We start from the raw sequence: 8,641 nt of genomic DNA, 5'->3' as shown, positions 1-8,641 counted from the left end.
GAATCATAACTATTCATATTAGTGCTGTTTGATCTTAGCTGTGGATAAGCAGTTTTGGCTGTGTGTGTGTCTGTCTGAGTAGCCTTGAAGCATAGTGACAAGAAAGCCTTCTGTGAATGTTCTTGAGGCGTTGAGACAAGATGGCCTTATCAAAGGCTGTGACTTGATAGGACACACACACACACACACAGCTGAAGTGTATTTTTATCATGAGACATTAAAATTGTCATTGGGGAAAAAAGGAAAAAGTACATCCATCCATCCATCCATCATCCAAACCGCTTATCCTTCTGGGTCGCGGTGGGAAAAAGTACATATGTAGTAGAAATAAATTTAAAAAACATATAAATCCAAATATAACATATAAAGCAAATAAACCTTGAAGGCTAAGTCCTGAGAGCGGCCTTGGCCTGCAATAATTCAAAAAATATATTACTTTTTGGTTTGGACACAAGGGTGGTCAAGATTGGCATGACTTTTGTACATAATGGTGTGCAAATCAGAAAGTTTGAAATATTTGGGAAGGGCAAAAAGGAGCCAGGAGTTGACCCTTCCTTGCCCAAAGAGAGTATAAAAAGCATAGATTTTTGAGAGTTTGTCAGTTGCGCCTGGGTCGACTCAAGATTAATGCGTGATGATGCAAAGCTTTGATCTTCAATAAAAGAATTGTGCCTTTTCCTGCCAATCCTGGTGCTTTGAGTTTATTTGAGTTCTGTGTCAGGAGCAAAGCTGCGAAGATATTTTTTCCATGACAAAAAGATGTGTGGTTCTATTACCACAACTGTGAACAGCACTGACTCAATTAGCAGGGGTGTCTGGTTACTTTTGGACATATAATGTTTATATAGACAAGCATACACACTCACACACGCACATGGCAGAAGCCTCTGGTGCTGAGGGAATGCTGGTGTTGGACATGTTTATATGCCTCCGTAGGCCAGAGGTTAATTAGCCAGTCCTACTGCCCGCTTCACTACTGCTAATAATAACAATGACGGCACCAATCAGGCACCAACACAGCCTCAGTGATTCTAATAGGGTCTGCTCATGGAAATCATTGCCTCAGTGATCTGCCTATAAAGCTTCTATATTCATTTCAGGTCAAATAAACGAACAGAGGGAAGCCCCTTCCACGCGTGCATGTCGTTGTGTTAGTGCCCATATGGGCTGGGGTATTTTTAGCACTCGCGCTATTGGGTTTCATTAAGTCTGCTGCTGGGCCCCAGACAGCCCGCCCCTCCGCAGCCCATGCACTGCCAGAGGCCCAGAGTGGTTTCCTGCCTGTGTTGTGACGCAGGGCGGTGGGGCACACATGCTCGCACACACACACACACACATACACACACATGCCGTGTAGAATGGGTCCTTTGTACTGGTGCTGCCGTTGCGCTGTACTGCAGAGTCTGGCTCCAGCGCTGACTCTGTTTTTCCCTTCCACACTCACACACACTCACAAACTCTTACACAACTGGCCCGCCTGCCCTGCCTGCCTTTCCATCTGTGAGAGAGCAGGGCGGATAGTGGAAGGGGGAGACAGACGTTGTCCTGGACCTTAGACCAGCCAGAATTAACTTCCAAAGATAGCATAGAGAAAGGGTGCACAAACTTTTTGTTATGGGGGTCCAAAGTGTAATGTGTGTGTGAGCCAAACATTACAGAAAAAAGGTACTAAACTGTCACTGGGGACATTTTCAGTACGTTAAGTTAGGGAACATATTTGTACCATATTCTGCCATATAATTATCCATGATTACGATGATTATATTTCTTTAACATGCTTTGACTCTGTACACCCTGTCTTGACTGCAACCTTTTTTATTTTTCAGTGTTAAAACATTAGGCTATGAAAAGGAGCAGACTTTCTCCTGGGTAAAAGCTTATTTAAGGTACTTAGATGGACATTAGGAGCATTGTTGTACCTTTGCTATGTGGCTACATTTACATTGTACTTTGATGAATAAAAACGTACATGCACAGCAGCCTTGTTTCTGACAGTGTATGCAAATAAAGAAGGAAGCTGAGTTCTGAGTGCATCATCTTACTTCATAGTTCATACAGTAGATGTTAGTTCTAAATAATTTCCATTTTCTAATATCCTGGCAAGAGAAATCATCTTAAATCTTGTTGATGTATCTAATAGTTCTCATTTTGAGATTGTTAGTAATATTTTATCATTATTTAGCTAGATTCTAGACATTTTTGCTTGACTGACTGTCATTATATTAAGCAAAATTTTCTCACTACATTGGCAGGTAGTTTTGCCTGGTTGAAGAAATATGCTTAAAACAATCAAAACTATCTGCCAATTTAGTGAGATCATTTCCTTAGATAAAATGACCTAAAACAAGCAAAAGCAAAACAGGCAAAAATGTCTAGAAATAAGCTAATAATCTTCTAATGTTCTTCTTAGACTCTCACAATGAGAAATAGTCGCATAATGTCAAGTGTTGTAGTTGTTTTTTATAACTTCAGCCTCTATGTTTAGTTACTTAAATTACTTACGATATTAAAAAACAAACAAAAAGCTATAGAAAGATATGTTTGTTCTCTTACTGTCTGCTTTCTGAAGACAGTTTTCTGGTGGGTTAAATCAAACATCCTGCAAGGATGCAACTTTGGCCCATTTTAGACAGCTCTGTAATAGAGAATTTCACTCATCAAGGTATTGAAAAATTAATTTATTTTGATGTCTTTTGTTGTTCTGTTTCCTGTCTTCATGTTATTTTAGTAATAAGATGTAATCAAGAAAATAGGCAAATAACAATTTCCCAGATGAACATGTTATGAACCTGTTATTTGGTAAAAACTATACATCACAAAACTTTGGTTGTTGCTAGAAACAGCTAAAAATGTTATAAATGTTTTATGTAATTGTACTGTTGCTGTGGGTCTGGAGACTTGTGGTTATGTTGGACGTTACTGCACTACCCATATTTTATACTGTTTATTTTTAGTTTCTTATGAGTTTATTATGAGCTGAATTATATATCTCACTTTCAGTTTTTCCTTATTCAAAACTGAGTTAAAAAATTATTAAAGGACAGAGAGAAAATGGGACTTCCTACAATCATGTAAGACCTGATAGACCACTAATACTGTTGTCATCAGATAAACAATAATTAAAGTTTTCGTTTTTGAGAGAGAGGAGAAAATGAAGCTCCACTCTTTCTTCAGACCTGAAAAAAATCCACAGATGTTTCTGTCCATCCTTCCACTGTGAGAAGACATCTCAGCACTATGGGTCTGAAAGCATGTGTAGCTGACAAGAAGCCCTTACTGAGAAAAAAATGTATATTATATTTAGTTGTTGAGGCTTCTGTGTAATTCTTTGTTAAATACATGTTTTCTGCTTTTTTTTCTGGCACTGACAATTGAATAACTTGTATGTAATTGTTTGACTAGAAATTTAATAAATGAAGGTTTAATGAAATGAATGGTCTCTGACATTTGCGTAGTACTGTGTATGGTTTCATAGAGGATATACCAGTAATACACATGGCAACATGCCTAAAAGGGGAGTACCCGGCGCTATTGTTTTACACTTTTTTGGAAAGTGCCAAAAACAGTAGGCCCAGCACTGCAATGATTTCTCTATTGATTATACACGGCAGGCCCTTCAGGTCTGCGTCTTGTGCGCTCAATAGAGCTGCGCCTATCTGATGTGGTTTTTGGGGCCAGAGCAGCTCCAAAGCGGCTCTCCACTGTCTGTCTCATTGCTGCCTGCTGTCCTAGCCCACAAACCGACTGGGCGCATGCTGGGAGATAAACTAGTTAAGGCTTCAACTTTCTGTAGCCTTGCATTTGGCCTCTCGTTAAGGACACTCTCCGCCAAAGTCAGCGCAGTGGATAAAGCTTCTCTGAGGAGGACTTTTTTCAGCTCCACGCTTAAGACAGATTGACTGCTGTGGGAGCTGTAGCCGTGTCAGTCTGGCTCTCTGCCTCCCCCCGCAGGGCACACAGAGTAAAACCCCCAAACAATGGCCTTCCCTTCAACTAGGGCTCAAAGTTTCCAGCAAAAACTGGCATGCCGGTGTCTCTCTGAGCCTCTATGAATAAATGAATCAGCAAACAGATGAAAATGTGAGAGCAGATGTGAGGTAATAGACAGCTCCATGAAGAATAAAGAAAATATTAAAGATGAAAAATGCCATGGCTCATAGTGACTGAAGAAATGTATAAGATCTGTTCTTAAAGGCTTTCTTCTCAAATTCTTTTTTTCTGCTAGTGCTCGTGACGGGCAGGAGACGAACATTTTATCCATCGGCTGTAAAAACAGTCATTACAATTGAGCCTGTAGTTGCTGTGTCTGTGCCTATCAATCAGGACCAGATTACACAGGAACGCAGCAAGTGAAATCAGAGTATAATAGGGGCTGATTATAGAGCCATCCTTAGTCACTCTTCAAGTATATTTAGATGGTTATAGCGCTACAGTTACGATGAAAATAACACTGGATGTGTCCATACTGCATTTCTGGACGTCACTGTAATTTAATTCCATGTGGCAAGAAGTAAAAAACAGCAACACTTTGTCTGAAGTCTACCTACAAAAGAATTTCATAAGCACTGAAAAACATATTAATTTATTATAACAGTATTTGCAAGATATGACATTGTTCTGACACAAGGTGACATGACTGAAACGACACTGAAAAATTAAAATAAGTAATATGACTGTGTGAGTGCCTTTTAAGTTCCATTATTGGGGAATTATGCCTTCTAACAGTGTTGAACAATAAGCTGAACCAACCTCACTTTAGGTTAAGGGACTTTATATGTCAATAGAATGTCATTTACTTCATAAAACCTTATGACAGCTTGAAAATACTGTCCTTTATAAATACTTGTGTACTGCTGTTTAACTATGCTATTCTGTGCTTATGTGTGTGTTATGAATTCCCCATGTAGACAGCCTTCAAATTTTGCTAATAAAGTGGCATTTTGTGTTCATCATACACTTGAGTTGTTAAATCCTCAAATAGACTTGCTTATGCAGCAATACTATATAATGACTGTTAAAGAATGTCAGCACCAAACTAAACTACTAATTAAAATATGAACTGTATCTGTCTATGAAACATACATGAGTGTTTTCCACTTTCAGGTGTTCCTTATCTGGAGGAGAAGTTTCTCAGTGGCAGAAGGATCTTGTTGTTCTTTCGATTTTTCCCACCGATTCTTTGAAGTGCAACTACATTGCAAATATTTCTGTAAACCCGATGAGAAGTTTGAGGGGAGCTTGAGCCATTTCACACTGTGCAATGCAAACAAGCAGGCTAGACAGTGGAATGCGTTGCCATTGTCTTTGCACTCTTTAAAAGAAGGTTGTAGAACAGTACTTTAGTGAAGGGGGATTTAGCTACTAGGACAATGTGTTATTCTCTACTGGCTCTTCTCGCCAGCAAAACCCCCAGCATAATGCAGACTTGTTCCACTGAGCTATGGTGAGAGTGATTATGAGCTGGCCAGCTTGTTTCCAGCGATTGAGATAATGACTGAGTGTTTGTGTGGGTGGCTGCGCGGGGTCAGTTCCACGCTATTAAGCCCAGCGGTCCGTCAGCTTGATTTGGCCCTGCTGGCCCTGCTGACCATCATCTTGTGATCTTTAAATTAGAGGTGTTTACAGGCACAATCAGGACCCTGTAAAGACATTTTACTTTATATCAAGCCTACAGAACATCCTCATTCGTGAAAACAACACCTTTTGGATGGTTCATAGTTCAAATACAATTGTACTTTGTGAGCATAAACTGTAGAATGATTTACTCCACTTTTAGTACAAGATTTTGGAGGTTTTGAGCTTTTTAAGCTTTATTTAATGCTATTAGCTGTTGGTTCTTGAATGCAATGAATATTATGAATATCATGCATATAAATTGTTATATAAATTCTTTTTTTTTTACTTGAAAATTACCACAGTTTTGTGCCATTTCTTTTCATCCAAGACCAATGGGCTAAAAGTAATTGTTCAAAATGTCTTGTACATTTAAGTTAAAGGGCATTCTGGCCTAAAACTAGTACATTGCATCCTCAGCCTCATCAGCTTGACAGATTTCATTATTTTTTCATGTTTTTCATCATCAATGTTCTCTCACCACAATACCCTGCATACATTATGTAAATATATTATACAACCACTGGGAATTCCTGTCGTGTCAACCAATCCTGAATGTAAGCCCAGGCATTGATCTATAGGGCAATAAATACAACCAAACAAGCTTGGGTGACCAGACATCCGCATTTTCTGGGGACAGTCTCCATTTTTGGAGTCCTCCCCTGGCTGGAGCTGTCCCTGGAAATGTCCTCATTTTTAACCCTGTATTTAAAACACACTGGAAAGCCCTAAGAAAGACTTGAAAGCAGAGCAGTCAAGCAGATGTCTCGCACTGTGTTTGTTTTGGCCAAAAGAGGGGGCTGGCTGCTGTTATCTACTAACCACTTCTACCATTTGCTCGCCTAGTTTTAGAGAACACTGCTGTGTAAAACTCGACCAGAAGCTAGTAAGTCCACAATATCACCACAAACGTTTTTTCACGACACAAGGTAACACAGGGATTAAAAGCAGGGGTGGGTTTATAGGACTTTAATCATACTACCAGATGATCTGATTTGGATAGGCATGCAGTCTACTTGAATGTAGGCTACCATGCGATCTCAAAATAGTGCATCATTTCTTTAAAAACTGCATCACAAATTCAGCCATCCATATGACATATGGCATATGTTGAAAGCAGCCATCTCTGTCTCTCCAGAACTGGAAATAGCCCAGGAGTGTATTTAGGCTTTGTTTTCTGTAGACACGGGTCTCTTTAAACTACCAAAATATTTAATATGAATATGAATTATGGGGTCATACAACCACTGAATCTTTTGTGATAAATGTATCCCTGCCTCATCCTTGTCTAAGCCACTAGACTTAATGACTTTTGAGACCCTTTTTACACTGTAAAAAATGGCTCATCAGATCAACCTAAAAAAATTACTTAATGTAGCAACAAGCAATTAAACTAGTTTTATTCAACTAAAAAAATTTACATTGATTAAAAGAACTGTTCATTCAAAGTATTTTTTTAGGTACAATAAAACTAGCTAATTTACTTGTTACCACATGAAGTATTTTTTAATCTGACAAACCATTTTTTTACAGTGTACTTAGTGACTCTATTTCTACAAAACAATTAGCGAGGGGTGAAGCAAGAAATCCAAATCTTTATATGACTATTGTAATTCATTTCCTGCCTGCTGACCATTGTCTTTATTGAGTGTTCCATAGTTTGCCATTTCTTCACTCACCATGATAGGCTACTGTATGATTTCTGACACAGTTTATAAGGTTACTTAATTAATTCACAATTTTAATACACCCTTTTTAATTTTAAAGATAACAACATTGATAACAACATCGGCTGTCAATGATACATTGACAGCCAAAATGAAAATGTCCCCAGTTTTTATTTCAGAAATCTGGTCACCTTAAAGCAAGCATGTGTGTAACTCTTGCCTAAGTCACTGAACAACAGCTATTCTGTCTTTATTTAGCACAAAATAGATGCCAAAGACAAGTGTTACCCTTTCAGTCAGAAAAAGAAGCCAAACTGAGTTGAGGCATCTGGATAGCCATGTAGCTACCTTGCTAGTGTTAGCTTCTAGCTTGTTGTGTTCCTCATCTGATGAGTAATTTCTAGTAATCAGTTATCTCCACTGTTATGATGATTTGAAGACAGTTAACACGATTATACGGTTGCAAAAAGATGTTTGGCTTCCTGACAGTAACATTAGCTAACAGCCTTTTTTCTGCATTTACCATCAAGTAGGAAAAAAAACTATTGAAAATAGCCCATCTTCATAAATCCCCAAAGAAAGTGTAGTTTTTCAAAAGTTCCTGAACCTCAAGATACATCATCAGAAGAAAGTTTTCCTAGTGTTTAAGGCAAAAAATCACACTCTAGAGACTATGGTGGCACTGCAGCAGGATGCAAATGAACATGTTTGGTTTAAACATGGATGGTTTGAATTCTGAATTGCTGAATAAGTCTGTATAATAAACCAACATTTCCCTCAGAAAAAAAACTTTATTTTTTTACAGTGACATTCACAAACAGTAACACTGATAAAATTAATCCCCTGTGAATTCTTAGAGAATGATAATTGGATAAAATTAATATTTAATCAGGATGAACTTTCACAAACAGCAACAAAAGCAAGTGCTTCACATTATTCTGTTTCCCTCTGCGTGGTCCATTTCCTCCACTTCAGCGGTGGCAAAGGAAAAAAAAATAAAAAGAAGGTACCTGAATGAAAAAGTTCAAGGGCACATTCAAGAACACTATAAACGCATTCATTAAGGCATTTCTAAAGCTAAAAGGGACTATGCTAAAGGTATGCTACATAATTTATAGAGTTCAGGGTTAAAATGACAACACTTCAAGGGGAGCTTATAGCTACAGAGCCCAACTTATAAATGCATTGACACTAATGCTGAAAAGGTCTACTCTGTACAGGAGCTGGAACAAGGCAAAATGCAGTCACATGCAGTTAGAAAAAATATTAACCCTAAGATTTATTAGACTTAAATATCATATGTCTATATTGTTAAGTTTGGTATTGCATTACCTTGCTGTCAGGAAAACCGGATGAAGAGC

Source organism: Colossoma macropomum, unplaced genomic scaffold (assembly GCF_904425465.1).
Source record: "Colossoma macropomum unplaced genomic scaffold, Colossoma_macropomum, whole genome shotgun sequence".
In the NCBI taxonomy this organism is placed as follows: Eukaryota; Metazoa; Chordata; class Actinopteri; order Characiformes; family Serrasalmidae; genus Colossoma; species Colossoma macropomum.
Note: the sequence above shows the minus strand (reverse complement) of the source record.